Genomic DNA, 20,132 nt, shown 5'->3' on the forward strand with positions numbered 1-20,132 from the left:
ACATTCTGCATACAGTACTTAATATATATGAAATGACAGGGATCTTGTGACTTAAGAAATACTCAAGAAGTATTCATATTCTTATTTGCTTCACTTATTTATATTTTCATAGGAAAGATAGAGCAGAAGATGAGAATGTGGTATTACACTGTAAAGCCTACATATTACAGCAGGATTACAAAAATGTCTGCTCTTTACCTTGACAATATACAGTGAATTTAAAAGTGCTTTTACAGTGACCTTTGAGCATCTGGCCTGAACAGTTTTCAATGACCCCTTAGTAAATCATAGTTATTACACTCTGTGATTGAATTTATTCTAGATAAAATTATTCTAGTGAAATCAGAGATAGGAACTTTGATAGAATCACCTAAAATAAATGTTGTTATCCCCTTCTCTCTTTTTCTCTCTCCCCATCTCTTCTCTCTCTCCTTATTTCCCACTCATGTGTGTGATTGCATGTGTTTTTATCTTCTTTCATTATATATTTAAGAAAACTATGAAATATATGATCAACTATTCTAGATAGGAAACTATTTTTTGTAGGTGTTCCCTAAGCAAAATATTAATTATAATAAAACATGGTATTTGTTTTGATTACCAACTGTTATAACATTTCTGGAACATTTGCTTGACTGTTTTTTGTAAGAGTGCTGCAAAATGTGATGTTTTAATAGATTACATGTCTCTCATACTTCTAAAATTTTAAAAGACAATCACAAAAGAACTCATACAATATGTATTCATTGATAAGTGGATATTAGCCCAAAACTTAGGATACCCAAGATATAAGATACAATTTGATAAACGCATGAAACTCAAGAAGAATGAAGACCAAAGTGTGGACACTGTGCACCTTCATAGAATTGGGAACAAAACACCCAGGGAAGGAGTTACAGAGACAAAGTTCGTAGCTGTGATGAAAGGATGGACCATTTAGAGACTGCTGTATCCAGGAATCCGTCCCATAATCAGCTTCTAAACGCTGACACCATTGCATACACTAGCAAGATTTTGCTGAAAGGACCCAAATATACCTGTCTCTTGTGAGACGATGCCGGGGCCTAGCAAACACAGGAGTGGATGTTCACAGTCAGCTATTGGATGGATCACAGGGCTCCCAATGGAGAAGCTAGAGAAAGTACCCAAGGAGCTAAAGGGATCTGCAACCCTATTGTTGGAACAACATGATGTACTAACCAGAACCCCGGAGCTCTTGTCTCTAGCTGCATATGTATCGAAAGATGGCCTAGTCGGCCATCATTGGAAAGAGAGGCCCATTGGACTTGCAAACTTTATATGCCCCAATATAGGGGAATGCCAGGGCCAAAAGAATGGGAATGGGTGGGTAGGGAAGTGGGGGGCGCTATGGGGGACTTTTGGGATAGCATTGGAAATGTAATTGAGGAAAATGTGTAATAAAAATATTAAAAATAAAAAAAAAAAGGATGTAGGTTCTAATGCATGGGAATATGGGGGTTTCTGGGAGGAGAAGGGGGAGAGGGAACCATAATCAGAATATATTATATGAAAAAAATCTATTTTCAATAAGAAAAAGGAAACTGGGTCTGTTTTAGACAAGCAGAAATATCTACAAATTCTGCCTTTCAATTTTATTGTGTCAAAATCAGATGACAGATAAAAATGTTCTGATAAAGATTTCTATACATTCTGTAGACCGTGCCTATGGTAATTTTACATTTGTTCTTATTTGATATGCTCTCACAGAAAGTTAGCTCACCTTAATCATCATACGTTTGTCTATGTTTGCCTTAGTCTATTCAGAAGAATGGACTGTGGGGTGGAGGTTATTCTTGCTCTCCTTCCCTTACAATTTCAGCTAAGTATTTTTCAGCTCAGATTTTCATTTGATACATCAAATTAGTGTTCAGCTAGATTCTGGTCTATGAATAGATTTCTTTTAAGAAATCAGATATGACAATATAAATAAAAGAAAAAATGATTTTCTTCCCATGCTTTGCCTTCTAATAGGCCTGGGACCAAATGGTAATTTTCAGTAGCAGATGGACCTATATAAGAGTCTAAAATTAGTGTTAGCTCTGTGCTGTGCATATATGTAGTCTCTTTCATTTTGTTTCAAGAAGGTCATGTAGTAAAATATTTTATCTTGATTTCTCAAAATAAAAATTAATTTATCACCTTACATTAAAGAGTAATTGCAAGTCAGGTATCTAAGAAGGTCTCACTCACAGTAATTCATGGCATATAGGTTCTGAGGGTAAGGTTCCTTAGATACTGCCCTTCATTACATCCGAATATTCAATAGACATCAACAAATTTCTATACTATTCCCATCACATAATGTATGTAACTGTTTTCTCACTTTTAAAACAGATAAGGGTCAATAATTAAAGATGACATATATATTAATTAGAACTTTGCAGTTATTCCTCATTACATTCTGTTTTCAATTTGATCAAACCTACACGTTGAAAAAGAAAACCAAAGTCAATCTGAATGCATCAGTTTAATAAAATAAAATGAGCGATTGTGCCTCTGATGAAGGAGGAGTCTAACTCCATGGGTTTCACCTGTTCATTTTGTCATTAAATAAATAATACCCTCTCCAGTACTAATAACAAGCATCAAATCAAACAAAACACAAACAACAACAAACATATATTTGTGAACATATATTTCAATTAATACATAAAGGAAAACTATGAGATGTGTCAATATAAATGAATATCAAGTTTGGTCAATATTTCTAAGAAAAAAAATAAATGCTAGAGATAAAATATAGAAGAGAGATGTAGAGACAACATAAAATAAAAATTTTTATTAGTTATTATTCAGTATATTTAGTAAGTAAAAGTATTTGGGAAGGATTTTAAGAAATCACCACTCTTTCTTTTGGGAAAAAATGAATTAAAAAGGGTTAGCCACCTCTGAATTATAAGGCAGGGTTTATATACTTGGAAAAAATCAAAGCATATATGAGTGTCCACTTTTAGATAGCATTTTTGTGAATAATTTTATTCATTCTTTTCTCATACATTATATCCCTATTGCAATTTGCTGTCCCCCTATTCCTCCAAGTTTCCTTCCCACATATCCCCTTTTGCCTATACCCAGTCCCCTTCATTTCCATTCAGATAAAAGCAGACCTACCAGGGTACCAACCAAACACAGCATGTCACATTACAATAGGACTAGACACAAACCCTCAAATCAAGGCAGTATGAAGCAACCCAATTGAAGAAAAAGGGTGCCAAGAGCAGGCAAAAGAGTCAGAAATTCACCTAACTCCCACTGTTAAATGTTCCACAAGAACAACAAGCTAGCAACTAAAATGTATATGCAAAGAACCTAGATCAGACCCACACAGGTTCTGTGGCTGCTGCTTCAGTTTCTATGAGCCATGCTTAGTTAATTCTTGGGACTATGTGCACCTTATGTCCTCAACCACTCTGCCGCCTACAGTTCACTGCACCCCTCCTTACTCAGGTTTCTCTGAGCTCCACCTAATGTTTGGCTGTGGGTTTCTGCATCTGTTCTCATCAGCTGGATGAAGCCTCTCTGATGGCAATAGTGCAAGGTGCTAATCTATAAGTATAGTAGAATATCATTAGGAATCATTGCACTGACATTTTATATAATTGTAATGGTCTTTTAAAGAAAAAATTATGAATCATTAATCATCCCAATTAACTAAGATAGTAAAGCTGGAATAGGCTAAAATCCTAACCATGCTTGTCTAACTACAATGTCAATCTATATTCTCTTTAATAACTTCTACTTTCATACTTACATTTTGCAATGTATTTTAGAAGTTATTCTTCTTTTTTTTTTTTTTTTGGCCTCAGTAAAGACAGGGGATCATGAGGTGAGGGAGGCTGCTCCCCTTATGATGGTCCTATAGTTCTATGCAAGAATAGAGTAAGGTGACCATGAGATACAGCCCTTGGACATGGTGAGTCCTCTAGATGAGAAGAGGTGGTAGGGGTGGCATCAATGCCAACATGTTGGTGACTACAATTTTTATTTTTTGTAGTTTCTTTTTGCAAATATAGTTACATTCTGTGAATGGAAAAATACTGGTTTCTTGTTATGGGACAATTCCTAGGAGAGATGCATAAACATCTATTTACCCAGATAGGGCTCAGATAACAGATCAAGGAAATAGTTCCACAACACCTAGGATAGTGAGCATCTGTGGCATTATTGGGTTGCTTATAGAAGCATAGGTGAGCAGTGATACATACTTATCCAGATGACTAAAGTTCAACTGCATCATGGGAAAGAACACCTGAGCACAGGTGACAACTCAGGAGAGTTATGTTTCTAGAGATGGCTGCACCTGTTTGTAGGTAGCTAGCTTTCTTGGGAAGTCTCTTCTCAGAATTTGTTAGTGTTTATATTAACATTGAGGTTGGACCTTGTCAATATTGTAAATTTCAGGAGCTTTGTAATGCTTGTTTTACTTATTTCCTGAATGTTAGGGATCTCCCCATATTCCAAACAAGAGAATGCCTAAAATTTAAAAAGAAAAAAAAGCTCCATATAAAAATAGATGATGTTAACTTAAACAAAAAGAAACAAAACAAATAAACAAATAAATGCTAAAAATCTGGCTTATCAGTTTAGAGCACTTATTCTTCTAGAAGGTCTATATTTGATTCCTAGGATCCATATATACTCTTAACTATCTGCAACTGTAGTTCCCATGGATCCAACATCCTCTTCTGGCCTCTGGGGCCACCAGGGATGCAAGTGATGGTTAGATATGCTTGCAGGAAAAAAACCTCATTAACAAAATAAGACAAAACAATTATACCTACACCAAGAAAACTGTTAGGTGAGCTTTACTTTTTTCTTCTAACTCACACTTTCTAAACAAATGTATTTCTATTTGATTATGTACCAAACATTGCCAGGTGATGAAAACCCAAAGTGAATTAAATAAAATTTTGCTTTTGATAGGAAAGAATTATGAAAGATCATTAGTGACAGGTATATAACCAGTGTTCTGATGAACTAAAAATAAGGCTTATTGCATGAGCGGTATCTTTTTAAAAATTGAAATTATGTTAACATAGATTAGAGAATGAGCCAATAAGCATTGTTTCTCAGAAACAAAAAACAAGAGACAGGATAGAAGGAAATATTGCAATTAGTAATGGACTACATGAGAATGAAAGGAAATGTGACAGAAAACCCACTTCTCTTGATTATTGCTAAGTAAAATTGTGGAATCAACCAGCTTATTTTCTATACTCTTTTACTTATTACAGAATCTGTTTGTAGACTATCCAAAGGAAGAAGATTGTGAGCTCAACAATAGTTACATTTATGGAGTTAGAAGATGTATCTTCAATTTAGAACACAAAACAGGAGTCCCAAATGCTCTCGTGTATCATTTAAGATTCTGGACTTTTTCTACTTTTGCTCTAAATGTTCTTTATAAGTCAAAATAAACTAAGTACATTGTAAAATACACGTGACAAAAATCTACTTTAAGCTATTTCAAAGAAATTGCAAACAGAGGGGAAGTTACTTTGCTAATATTCAAATGGTCTAATTTCTTCTATGTATAATTACCTGATTAGCTCATCATGAAGATAGGATTACCTTCATATTAAAATATTCCCATAATTCTCATAGGGGAAATTTTAATAAAATACATGAAACTTGCATATACTCACAAATTGGTAAAATTAACATTTAATTATCTAAAGGGAAAATTATAAATGTTAGCTCCCATACAATGAATATCATTCAGAAAGATATATGATAGATAGATAGATAGATAGATAGATAGATAGATAGATAGATAGATAGGTAGATAGGTAGATTAATATATTAATAGACAAATAGATAGATAAATAGATCAATAGATTGATGGACCAACAGACAGATAGACAGATAGTAACATTTAGTTTTATTTAAGGATGAAATTTTAATGATTACCATAGGTAGCTCAGGAAAACCCCACCCAAATAAAAAAATAACATAAATTTTTTACTGGAGGCAGGAAAATAGGTAATGAACATCTTCTGAGTGACAGTTTATGACATCTTCAGTCTCATATGATTTACAAGAAATGCCTGTCATTACAGCCAAAAGGGCTGCCACTTTTTAATTACATATCATCCATTGTGGTTATAATGTGTAAAATGTATATTATTTCTTTTACATCAAGTCTCCTTATTAGTGGTACAGCCACCTCATCTATTCCTATCCTATAACTTTATTTAATTTCAAATGTAAATACCCAATTGTCAATTTTATTATGCAACACAGAATTTTAATACTGCACTGAAATTTTAAACATGCTTCACAATTCTCTGAAGTACCCTCTATGGATAGCATGCAGAAACCCAAATGTTGTGAGATCACATGATTTCAAATATTCATGGCATGATACCATTTTTTAAAGGATAAAACACATGAAATAAGAGGCGTATTGAGTAAATCATAAGGATTTTACTGTGTAATGACTTGCCTGACCATGCTGTGAGTACTTAGTGATTAAGCCATTCTTTGATAGATGCCAAGAACAAATGGACGTCACTCTGCTGGACTTCCAATCCTTGGCCACAGCCTTTTCCCAGCACAGTAAGAAATTAAAAGCTCTGCTGATTGGATTACTAAAATGTATAATGGTCAAAATGAACTGAAAAAACACGAAAGTGTTTAATAAATCCTTAGTTTTCTTTGATGACAGTTTTTCAAAGTATTAGGACCTGTTTTTAAAAATTATACACACACACACACACACATGTAATTCCTATCATTTTTATGTTTTCTTGGCATCTTCCCCACCACCAAAAAAAAAAAAAAAAAAGGCAATAATGATTCAACTAACATTTCATTGATTGGTTCAAAGGTTTCATGAGTTTTCATTGATATGATTTCACTTATAACATAAAAACAAGAGAAAAAAGAGAACAACAGAAACATCTATGCCGCTGAGCAGCTCAAACAACCCTGGTAATTGGAACACTTGAACTATACACACACAGACACACACACACACACACACATATGCTTTACAGTTAATATTTGAAAACTCAGACTAAAACATAATCTTTTTAATCAATCTCTGAGGTTAAAAACACATGAAGTAAAAATAACCTAAGTCCTAAGTAGGCTCCAGTGCTGTGGTTTCCTAAGGGCAATGAGGATCCACAGGTGGTCACTCCCAAGGTAACAAGAGTGCTCTCTGCCTGTAAAGCCCGGGACTGTTCCCATTTTGAAGCTTGTCTTTGTGATCATCAGATTTTTGGTTTTACTCTAGATAGTATTGCACTGTACCACCCTAAATAAATCCATTTATCATGTTTACTAATAGAAAAACAACAAGTTGTAACGGTAATTCATACTGCAGGATCTTATTATAATTGCTCTCACAAAAATTCTGTGGAACAAAGAATATGTTCTATCTTCTTCACAGGTGGAAAATGGTGCTACAGAAGGTGCACTGCTGTGCTTTGAACACAATCATTTTAGAGAGTTGTACCACATGAGGCTGTAGAGCTGAAAGAAGTAGGCACAAGCCCCATCCCTAACCCAGAAGCTATCTCCAATTGGTAATCATATACAAATGTAAATTTAGTTTTCTTTAAAGGAGTCTCATTTGCAAATGAAAGATACATTTTCCTAAGAGAGTCTCAGAGGGAAAATAAACTACTCATAAGGGTAGACCATATGCTCAACAGTAAATGGCCAACCGAAAATGAATTCAACAGCATCTTTAGAGATTTGTTATTTCATAATGTTATGTCAGCATATTTTTTCTTAATTTTTATTTTATCCTTAATTATTTTCTCTATTTTACCCCTACAGTATTTTGCATATATACTATGGCTTCCAATTTAGTGGTTTTTGGGGATTCTAAGGGTGTAAACAAGTGCTTGTCTGTATATATATACATATATATATTGGACTTTTATAGATGCTCTTCCCCTTCAGTTTGCTCTCTCCTGTTCCCATGTGTTTGTTTCTATTTTATCTTATTTTATTATTATTTTTTAGAAGCCATTTTGTTTTCTAATTAAAGACAGGAAGGGGGTAGATCTGGATTGGAGGTGAGGTCATGGGAGCTGTGAGGAATAGAGGGAGAGTAAATCATAAATAAGATATATGAAAAATATTACATATTTTCTTATCTTTGAAGTCTAAAAAATACTAGTACAAAGCTTACTATAAATAGTGAGGTTAAAATTTTATTTTTAATAAAAGAAGATAGAAGTCCAACAATAATTGCCAGCACTTTAACATCTGGATCGTTTCTTTCACTGGCATCTTTATCGGGCTTTTCAGATACCACGTCACCAAAGCTATTTCTTAAAAGTAATCATCATAAATCAAAACACTGAACTCACTGATCATCAGTTAATAGGTATACCTATGGGTTGAAATAGGTGACATCCCGGCGTTCCTATTCCTCCCACAGGGCCTTCCCCAGTCAAATTCCCTGTTCCCCTTCTAACTTCCTTCATCATGGATCTGTCAGATGGCCAAGGTTTCCCTGTCCTGTTAGAGCTCAAGTGACCATGGTGATCTCTATTTTTTCCCCATGAGCAATTCATAAATTTCACAAATTATCATGTCATGAAAGACCTCTTTTCAGGTTAGCAGAAAAATGTGAGTCTCACAGCATTCATAGAGGGCTAGCTGAATGCCAAAGAGTCTGGAGACAACTAAGTAACACAGAAGAACCCAGAGACAGCAATGATCCAAAACCGACTTTGTGTGTGGAAGACGAGAGAACTTGGCTGCTAGAGTCGGGACTGGGTGGGGGAGATGATGCTCACTGACAAGAGCAACTTCCAGTGAGGAAACCTATGGGTTTTATAACATCTGCCAATGTCCAGAGTAGAAGACAATGGTGATCTCTAAGTCACCTTGGAATGGAGAGAATTCCATCCACTTACCTAGAAACAAAAACAAAACCACTTTCCCCATCTTAAAAGGAAAAGAGCAGTTCTTAAAGTGAAATTGAAGCAGATCTAATGTGAGCTTAGCCTTTCTTGGCACCCTGTCTATCTAACAGATCCTAAGCATATGTATTAAGGATTAAGCCTAGTTTGAAAAGCACTACAATTCTTTGGTTCCTTCCTTTATAAGGTTTATTTGAGAGCTTTCAAATGATGTCAATCATTTAACTGTATTGATTAAAGCACTGATTACCAATGGTGACTCCTTGAGAAACCTACCAATATTACCTTCCAAAAAGAATAGAAACAAATTTTAAAAAGAACCATTAGAGGTACTTTGAAGGCCAAACTCTTTCAAATTCACTACATGGGCAGGTATCTTTCACAAATATGCCATTTACCTGCTACAGTTGAACTATCCTGTAAATCTAAACACTATTTCATTTTCTTTTGGTTGTTGTTTTTTTCTTCTTCTAAATTTGCACTAGACTATTATTTATTACCAAAAATTAAACTTGAGCTATTACAATGGTCATAAAACTGTCATGTAGAATTGGCTTATATACTTTTAAATGATATTAAAAGTGAGCTGTAAACTGGACTCCATAAAAGAAAAATGTCCACAGCTATTGATCTTCTCTAAATAAGAATGCTTTGCTGTTAATGTGGTCGGAAGGCTTGCCACAGGTGTGTGGACAGCTCATTAACCATGATGAAGTGGTCTATTTTTAGACCATTAGAAAATTAATATCCTATATATTTTCTTATCTTTGAAGTCTACAGAATACGACTACAAGGCTTATTATAGATAGTGAGGTTAAAATTTGACCTTGATTGTTAATTCATTCACACAAAGAAAGTAATTTTAAATATGCACCTGAAGAATTCAGTAAATATAGTGACAGACTATTAATGCTCTAATAAATATTTTCATCATATGTCATCATGGAGCACAAAATAGAAAAGAAAACAAAAATTATGTCAGTTTTCTATTTCCATTTCTGTGTTTGTATGTATCCCAAACCTAGTCAATGAATGATAGATTGGAAAAAGCAGAAAAGTGGATTTAAAGAGTGGAACCAATATTTTGCCCTCTTACAAATTAATGAAGCAGGGGGCTGGAGAGATGGCTCAGCGGTTAAGAGCAATGACTGTTCTTCCAGAAGACCTGAGTTCAATTCTCAGCAACCACTTGGTGTCTCACAACCATCTATCTGTAATGGGATTCAATACCCTTTTCTGGTATGTCTGAAGATAGTGACAGCATACAGTATACTTATATACATAAAATAAACAAACAAATCTTTACAAATCATTTCTAAAAAAAGGAAAAGAAATTAATGAAACAGTTTTATGTGATCAAACACTCTAGATTTATAATCTCATTATATATAACATTATATAAAATTACATATACAATTTACTGTTCAATGAAAATTATTTTGAAGAATATTGTGTCCAGTTTTAACTAAAAGAATGGCATGTGTACTTCAAGCAAGTGAAGCAAGTACCCAACAATTTTTTTCAATAGTAAAATCATGCTTGCATGATTTAATACTTTTCAATCGTTAATCAAGTAGAGGTGTTACATATATTAATTCTCACTTGGGATCCTTGTGATGTTTCTCAGTGAAATATGACTTTATTGTAATGCTTAAGATTTCATACTTCAGCAGATGCTGGCGAGGATGTGGAGAAAGAGAAACACTCCTCCATTGTTGGTGGGATTGCAAGCTTGTACAACCACTCTGGAAATCAGTCTGGCGGTTCCTCAGAAAATTGGGCATAGTACTACCGAAGGATCCCGCAATACCTCTCCTGGGCATATATCCAGAAGATGTCCCAACCGGTAAGAAGGACACATGCTCCACTATGTTCATAGCAGCCTTATTTATAATAGCCAGAACCTGGAAAGAACCCAGATGCCCCTCAACAGAGGAATGGATACAGAAAATGTGGTACATTTACACAATGGAGTACTACTCAGCTATTAAAAAATGAATTTATGAAATTCCTAGGCAAATGGATGAACCTAGAGGGCATCATCCTGAGTGAGGTAACCCAATCACAAAGGAACTTGCACAATATGTACTCACTGATAAGTGAGTATTTACCACATTTTCCCTACTTGACATCCACAGCAACTTCTGATGAATGGGAAGAAGAGGTCTTGATCCTTAAAGAAACTTCTTCTCAATTTGCAGAGCTCTATTTTAATTGATCCTTAACGTCTACATATTTTACATACATACACTAGTTACTTTTGAGCCCAGCTAGGGGCTATTTAGACCCCACTAAGCATAGTGTCTTTTCTAGAACCTACTTTCAGATCTTCTCTTGTCTACAAGCTCCCCCACAAATAGCTTTTGGCCTTAACACTGCCTAAATCCTGCATATCTTCTGAACTGTATTCAACCTCATTTTTCTTGGCTAAAATAACACAGTGGGGAAGAAGATCTACATCACTATTTTTATCCAAAGCATTTATATATTTTGAAACAATAATTAAAAATTTAATTTTCATTTTTTCTCTTTCATTAAAGTCTACATTTTCTCTACAAAAACATGCACTTAAATAGTTTTAGAATTCTCCATGAACTTAGCCTACTTTAATGATAAAATATTTAAAGTATTATCAGATTCTTTTAAAACATTGCATTCATCAGACTTAGATATTTTTGCATAAGTCATTATATATGTATTATATGACATACACACTTTATACACTCTTTTAAGTGTCTATTATTTTCTTTTGGACAGTAGTCCACATAATCAAAAAGGCAGTGCAAATATAATCATGGACCAGATCCTATTGGTATACTGGCTAGTAGTAAGATCTTCTTCAAGAAACTTAGATTGAGTTAAGTAATTTATCTTTGATAAAAAGCTAAAATGTAGCCAGGCATGGTGGAACACACCTTTAATACCAGCACTTGGGAGGCAGAAGCAGGCAGATTTCTGAGTTCAAGGCCAGTCTGGTCTACAGAGTGTGTTCCAGGACAGCCAGGGCTACACAGAGAAACCCTGTCTCAAAAAAAAAAAAAAAAAAAAAAAAAAAGCTAAAATTTTGGGCTGTTCTATCTGAATAGAGCATTAAAACTTGATTTCTTATCTTCCATTCTAGAATTTAGTCAGTCTCATCAGTGGAATAGCAACTTACCTATTGTGTTGTGTATATTCTATCCAAGAACTACAACTCAAAATAGAAATATACCAGACCCAAAAGTTTTCCTAAATAACTGTAATTTTACATATTTAAACTTATTAATTCTAACTGTTATAGTAAGTGTGTAAACCCTTCCACTGGACAGTAAAATGCAAGATTGGTACATAAATTATTCTACACAGTAGTGTGCTTGACGAAAACCTAATTCAAATGTAGTCGAATTTCCACTAGAGTTATTATCTTTGGACAATTCTTAGCTTTTCTCATGTTTTGAAGATAACTCAGAGGTATTGCAGTCTTTTTTTTTTTTTTCTTTTTTTACCTTCTTGTTCTAGTTAGCTTTCTTCTGCTGTGATATATGCCATAACCAAAGGTCGCTTGGAGAGCAAAGGTTCATTTGACTTTCATGTCCCAATCCTAGTCCATAATGGACAGAAATGGAGACTAGAACAGAAGCAAGAGCACAGACTGGAGCAATGGAGGAGTGCTCCCTGCTGGATCCCTTCCTATCCTTGGTTTTTACCCAACTCAAGACTACTTGCTGAAGAAAGTGTTCTCAATTCCATAATACAATAAGAACATGCCTGGTAGAAGGCATTTTCATCGCTCCACTGCCATCTACCCAGATGGCCCTAACTGCACAGCATTCCAAAAAATTCTCTGGTATTTCCTTTGGTTATATCATGTGTTACTTTTTCAGTATTATCTGGGGATGTGATTCTAATAACTGTTATGTAGCCTAAAGTCTCTGTTAGATAATTTATTATCTATTATATCCACCCTAAGAAATTTCAGTATCCAGGTGTGAACTGAAGCTAAGACAAAAGTAAAATAATAGTCTTAGTTGTTGAATATAGAAAGATTTAAAGTGAAAGGACATATCATTATCAAAGCTCATTTTCAGCTTTGCTTTATTTTTCCATATTTAAGCCTAAGGAAGAAAGAAAACAGTGAATAATATCACAGATTTATATGGGTAAGCAGATTAAATGTGGCTTGATCTTTCTCTGGGATCTGTAACATGTTACCATATTTAACATGGAAAATCTCATTATTGACTGATAAAACAGAACCAATTATTAGATGCGTCTGTGTTTCTAAAGAACCAGTGATGCTCTCAAAGTAGAGAATAGCATTCCAAAGAGATGAACTCCCACATAGAATGTAAAAGACCTAAAGGAAACTGGTTGCAATAAGTCCTCTAAGATATTGTAAAAATGTTTATTGTGGATGATATATTTAACATTGAGAAATATTTAATGTAGATAATAAACATTCTAATATAAATAAACTATTTTGACGTGTCTCTTTTGTATTTAGTCCTGAGACATTTTCTGAAGGCTAGACTCACATGTCTTGTAACTACATATGCAGAATTTTTTTCATATTGATTTGCTCTCATAGACTCCTCAATACCAGGAAGTGTGTATTTAATCAGTGAATAACAAGATTCACGTGAGAACTAGGAGTTCTACATTAATATCAGTCTCATTTTTTCCATGCTGCTGTTTGTACAAAATTTAATTAACCCTTTGTTATTAGAACAAGATATCCCCTAATATAATGTTTGTAAAACATTATTTAAGGTAACAAATATATTCTCTTTTTTTAAATCTGATACTGCATCATATGTGTGAAACTATGAAGAAATTAAAGATATAGTTATCAGAAAGGAGAAAACATTAATAATTTGGTCACTTTTTACATACTGATAACACATAAAGTGGCAAAGCACTTTAAAAGTTATTCAGTCTATGCAAATTAAAGAGGGTTAGAAAATAATAGGGAAGAGTAAAACTTTATTATTAATTTCCATTATACAATAGCAACAAAAAGATAAGAGATTAAGAGAGAACTCCAAGTGGATTAAGAATTCCAACTTGAATCAGGAAGGACTTTGAAAATAGAATAGCAAAACCTCTGAGATAAACTATATTGACACAGTAGTTTACAAAAATACTATGAATATATCTGCATCAGTGGACACCTTAAAGTCAAAACCAAATTCAAGAGACAGGCCACATATTTGAAATAAATATTTTTAACATAAATAACTGGCAAAGTCATTTACAGTGTATGAAAGAGCTATAAACCAATGCAGAATTACATCCTAAGAATGTGGTAGTTCAGGAAAGCTTATCGTGAAGAGAAAATAGATATAACATAAATGAAGCAATGTTCAAAATAAATCAACAAAAATACTAAGTCCATACTCAAATGATACTACAACCAACCCATAATGAATCTGTAAAATTAAGCAGACTAAATGTAGAACTCCATGGAACCAGACCCTCACATAGTCCCAGGTCATCATCAAATTAGGTAAAAATACACTTGAGAAAACATTGACATTGTCATGCCAAAATTTTTCACACTTATGCTTTCATAGACTATTTAATGGTCTCAACTTCTTTATTTCTGTGTAGACTTCTCTGTATTGTATAATGTTGTTGCTTTTATCTAGAGTTGAAATGAATTTTGGTACCCTAAAGCCTAATTTGTCAGTTGTTTGGTTGATTGGCCCATTGATCTTCATAGTAACTCATACAGCAACAAAATCACAAAATGTAAATTTGCATTGCATCTTGCCACCACTCTCTGTTTCAAGATTACAATTATGTTAAAATCTATGCTAATCACACCTTTTTGCTAAAAATATTATGAAGAGAAATCAAAGTATATTATGTGTATAAATAATCCTCATTTTAGTCATATGTTATAAATAAGTGTTTGGATATGACTAAAAGAATTAATGTGAACTGTGTTCATCACAGTAAATATACAAATTATAATAATATATATTGTCCATACAATGTAGCATATATATAGTTTTAAGCTACCAATATATTTGTCTTTAATAAAAATGCTATTCAATAAAAATGAAAAATGCAAAGTACCTTATTTGAGATTTAGAAATATTTTATTGAAGTCTGCATTTTGAGACACATATAAGTTAGCACTATTTTTAAGGAGTGGCCTTTGGAGCACTTTCTTTAGAAAGAACATAAAATCAACATAGTATAATAGAACTAAGTTGATCAGTTATAGAAGACCTAGTGGTAGATGTAGAATGACTTTCAAGAAGTCCTGAGGAGCTCATCTGTATTTATCCTCTCGAGTCAAATACTTAACAGAATATTTTGTAATTTAGACCAGCTCTGGAACCATGTCTTCTGCTGAGGTGATGCTTGCTGTACAATATCACCTAATAGGATCATCCACATGCCATGTTCTCAGTAGTTTTGAAAAGTTTTCTTTCAAGTATGACAGAATGACTGCACCCCGTTGTGCCCATCAGTCTTCTCTCAGCTGCTTCACATTAACAATCTTCAGAACTCAGAAGAAATCTCAGAATGAAAGGTTTCGCTTAGATTTTTATGTGAATTTTAAAGCTATGTTATGATAATTTAAGTTTTTTCATAAGAACTTTAGAGCCTACCACAGTTTAAAAATCAGAAGGGCAGAATGGACCTTTCATTTCTATAGTCCATGGACCTTTAATTTCTATAGTCCATGGTAACAGTGAGGGATAAGATTTTAATAATTTTAAAGCTACTTTCATAAGCTTACATCTTTTTCACTCATGATAATATATGAATAATATTTACTCATTTTATTACTCCTGCATAGATTGGGATGGTATTAAAGCTCTCAGCTATACTAAAGTCCTGAAATTTGATACTTTGTGACTGTCTGTGTTTAAGTGTCAAAACCAAAACAAAGAGAGGGGATTTTGGGTTTCTGCTGGAATATATAATGCTCCACAATTTTATCTTTCCTCTCCTTATGATAGGGCATAATTATAAAACAGTATGAAAAACAGTATTCACAGAGAACTGAAGTCGCAAAGCATACATACTACTGTCCTGAATGTAGAGAATGCCATATACCCATAGAAATAAAAACTCCAAGTTTTTTTTTTTAAAGATCATGATAGGCTTTATTTACTATTATTGTGTTAGGGAACAATTAGTTCATAAAAATAGATTTTTGTTGTTGTTGTTGTTGAGGCCTGCCCCCTCCAGCATAGCTATAGCCATTCTGTTCCATGCCTGTCAGCTATTTCATACTGTTGCTGTAATATGCCTACCAGTCACTGACACAGAGAAATAACTTGACTCAGGGCAGGGTCATGCTGACCACATATCCTACTCTGTTTTGTGTGTTCTGAAATTTGTTAATCTTAAGAAATTACACAAAACTTTAAGTAGGACCCATCAAATTAAAGGTCAATATGAACTGTTATGTCTACAATGGCTTGAAAACTCCAAGATTTGCTCAACTGAAAGAAAGACCCCTGGGATCCATGAGCTGGTAAGAGTGCCTATATGACCACTGTATAAATTGCTACATGGAGTTAGGAAAGCTGGGTACTTCAGAATTTTTGGGGGGGGGGTGTTGTTACTGCAATCCATATTTACATAGATGGTTACCCCCAGAGCTCCCAGGGACTAAACCACCAACCAAGGAGTACACATGGAGGGGCCCATGGCTCCAGCTGTATATGTAGCAGAGGATGGCCTTGTGGGGTATCAATGGGAAAAGAGTCCCTTGGACCTGTGAAGGCTTGATGTCCCAGTGTAGGGGAATGAGAAGGTGGGGAGGCAGGAGTGGGTGAGTTGATAGGAGCACACCTTCAGGAGGCAGGGATGGGATAGGATAGGAGGCTTTTGGGTAGGGGGAATCAGAATTAGTAATGGGGATAACATTTGAAATATAAATAAAATATCCAAGAAAGAAGAAAGAAAGAAAGAAAGAAAGAAAGAAAGAAAGAAAGAAAGAAAGAAAGAAAGAAAGAAAGAAAGAAGAATCTAATCAATACCTGTTGCCGGGATTCCAGAAAGAAAAAAGTAGCCATCTAGAATCACAACCAGACGCAACTCCTGATAAACACCTGGAAATCTGAGGAATTTCTTTAAAAACTACTATCAACCCTGATCACAACTAGACAGAAATTCTACTCATGCTCCAACTTTCCTGCTTACATTAAAAGGACCAAAGACAACAAGGTAAACAGAAGATAGGGCTTGAAGAAAATACACTAAGGAAACTTTACAATGAATATGCTAATTATCAGGTGGGAAAGCAGGGTCAGAAACAGAGGAAAGTCATACCCCCCTGAGAGGCAAACCTACTGAGACTTAGATTAAGGAGGGTTAACAACAGAATCTACTCAGGATGCTATATCAAATCATGAGTAAATCATATTGTAAATCTTGCACGCATCCGACTGGCCAGCAAGAACAACGCTGCAACAGGATCCTTCTGCACACGTTTATTGGGAGAGCTTGATTGCAGAGGCGAAGAGACCCCAAGCCCAGAACTGGTGCTGCTTATATAGGCCTAGGAGAGGCGTGTCTCACACCCGGATTGGTTGTGCATTCTACCTCATTTGCATGTTCCTCATCTGATTGGTTATTCTCTCTCAGTACCTCACAAAACCTCATTAACATACCTCATTTGCATGTCTCATATCTGATTGGTTATCCTCTCAGTACCTCATTATCATACCTCATTTGCATGTCTCACATCTGACTGGTTAACTCACTTAGTACTTTGCAGAGCCTCATTATCATGCCCGGGCCAGGCAGTATTTTGGCAAAAAAAAATTTACTGCATAAGTACGCACATTGGTTGTTTGCCCAAACTTATGCGTGGTGGCCAGCAGTAGCCTGCGCCACTCTGCAATGGCACATGTGGCTTCCCACATGTAAAGACAGTACAGAAAAGCTAGAAAGCTGCAAAAACTATTCTTTCCCACAACAAAGGAGAGAAAATGACTCCTAATACTCACAATCAAAGCTATCACTGAACACACAAACCTTGCCCAAGCCAAACATCATTTTACTCTAAGGGTTTAGTCACCTTCTATAAGGAATTTGGGTTTCAAAAAAAAAAAAAAAAAGAAAAGAAAAAGAAAAAGGAAAAAAAGAAAAGTAAAGAAAAAGAAAGCATGCTAAAAGCTAAGGAAAAAAATCCTATCTGTAGAAACAACATGAACACTATATTCATGCTGACAGAGCACAGATGTTGAAATTATAAGATAAGAAACCTAGGCAGCAGTAAAGAACAGATGTGTGATGTCAGTAGAGAGACACAAGAGCTTTACGATTCGAAGGGAAATGTTAAAAAATCAAAACACAGTAAAAAGTGAAGAATATATTGATAGGGTTATTACTAGACTCTATAAAGCCAAGGAAAGGATAAAAACATGAAGATAAATCTGATTTCAGATGACATGATAATATACAGAGAAAAGCATTCATATCTGCAGTAACTAACCAGAGAGAAATTCAGTAAAATTGCAGGTTAGAGAATGTACTTATATAAAAGCATGTTTTACTTTACAAACTTGAAAGTATAAATTTATTTGGGGGTTTGCATACTAAGGTTATGCTTATTACTTAACATTTTTTAAATGTAAAGATGATAAATTTAATGATATTATAGTCTACCACAAGTTTATCTCTTATTTAATTTTTTTTATGTTTTTAAGACTCGTAGACATGAATCATGTATTTATGGCATTTCTGCCCCTTCAATGTCAATGCCCTACTCCGTTAAAATCATGACCATTTTCTATGATTAAATACATGCTACCTGCTATTATACTAATCTAATAAGCTTATTCACAACAAAGGAATATGATTGGAGTAAAAGATCATCCCAGATGATAGGACATTTTCATATTACTCCTTTGAGAAGGGAATAATATATAGATCATACAAGGAATGCCAAAACCTTAGATAAAAGCTAGACAATAAATATTTATAAAGCAAACTATATAAAGCAGATATACCTCAAAGAAGGTAGATGCATAGACAATAGGCATATAAACAAGACTCTTAATTACTCATCATCAGAGAAATACATATAGAAACCACAAGAAAGTATCGTCCTATCCTGACTAAAATGTCTACTGTTGAAAAGACATATAATAACAATATTGGTGTGGATGGAGCAAGTGTTAATATTAAAGTTAATTTGTAGAAAATTAAATTAGCACACCCATCACATAAAAGTGGAACTCATATATGCCTCAGCATCCTTAGGTCCAGGTATATACCCAAAGAGAGTAATAGCATTATGTTGAATTAATAATACATTATAATTAAATCGATAAATATACTTCTGTATATACTTAGAGCCAATAAATGAAATAGACCGAAATGTGAGTACACATACATGCATACATACATACATGCACACAGTGTAATACTGGCCAAAAAGACATGAAGTCTTGTTACTACAATACATTACAATAACATGGATGGTAGAAGATAGAATTACATTAAGTAAAATAATCTACTCACAGAAAGACAAATATGGCATGGTCTCAGTCATTTGTGAAAGCTAGAATGTTTCCTACACACATATTGATAGTCAAATAATCCCTCAAGGCTAAGAAGTGCAGATAATAGATTAGTGAGGTACTACAAGGTAAATAATAGGTACCAATAATAATTAAACAAAAGGAAGAATCTTTAGTATTGAATAGGACTATGTACCAGATATGAACTACTTTAATTAGTTTTACTTTTGAAAATAGAGAATTGTATTAAAGACTATAACATGCAAAAAAATGACGGTATTATTGTCCTTAGTTGTCTACTACATATCATAAGCGAAACATTTATATATATATATATATATATATATATATATATATATGTGTGTGTGTGTGTGTATATGTGTATATGTGTATATGTATATATATATATATATATATATGAATGAAAGGTATACATATCTTTCTGTATAGCAACATTGACTACCAGACTAAATCATTTTATAGTGCAGCAAATGTTTTGCTTATGATATGTAGTAGACAGCTAAGGGCAATTTTATATATATATATATATATATATATATATATATATATATATATATATATATATGTGTGTGTGTGTGTGTGTGTCTGTGTGTGTCTGTGTATGTCTGTGTGTGTATCTGTCTGTGTCTGTGTGTCTGTGTGTCTGTGTGTCTGTGTGTAGGCATACCGATGCTACAATACATTGTGGAATTCAATGAATCATTGGTAACGTTGCAGGAGTAGGTTACTT

The sequence above is a fragment of the Mus caroli genome, unplaced genomic scaffold (assembly GCF_978045245.1).
Source record: "Mus caroli unplaced genomic scaffold, Mus_caroli_1 scaffold_17, whole genome shotgun sequence".
Lineage (NCBI taxonomy): Eukaryota > Metazoa > Chordata > Mammalia > Rodentia > Muridae > Mus > Mus caroli.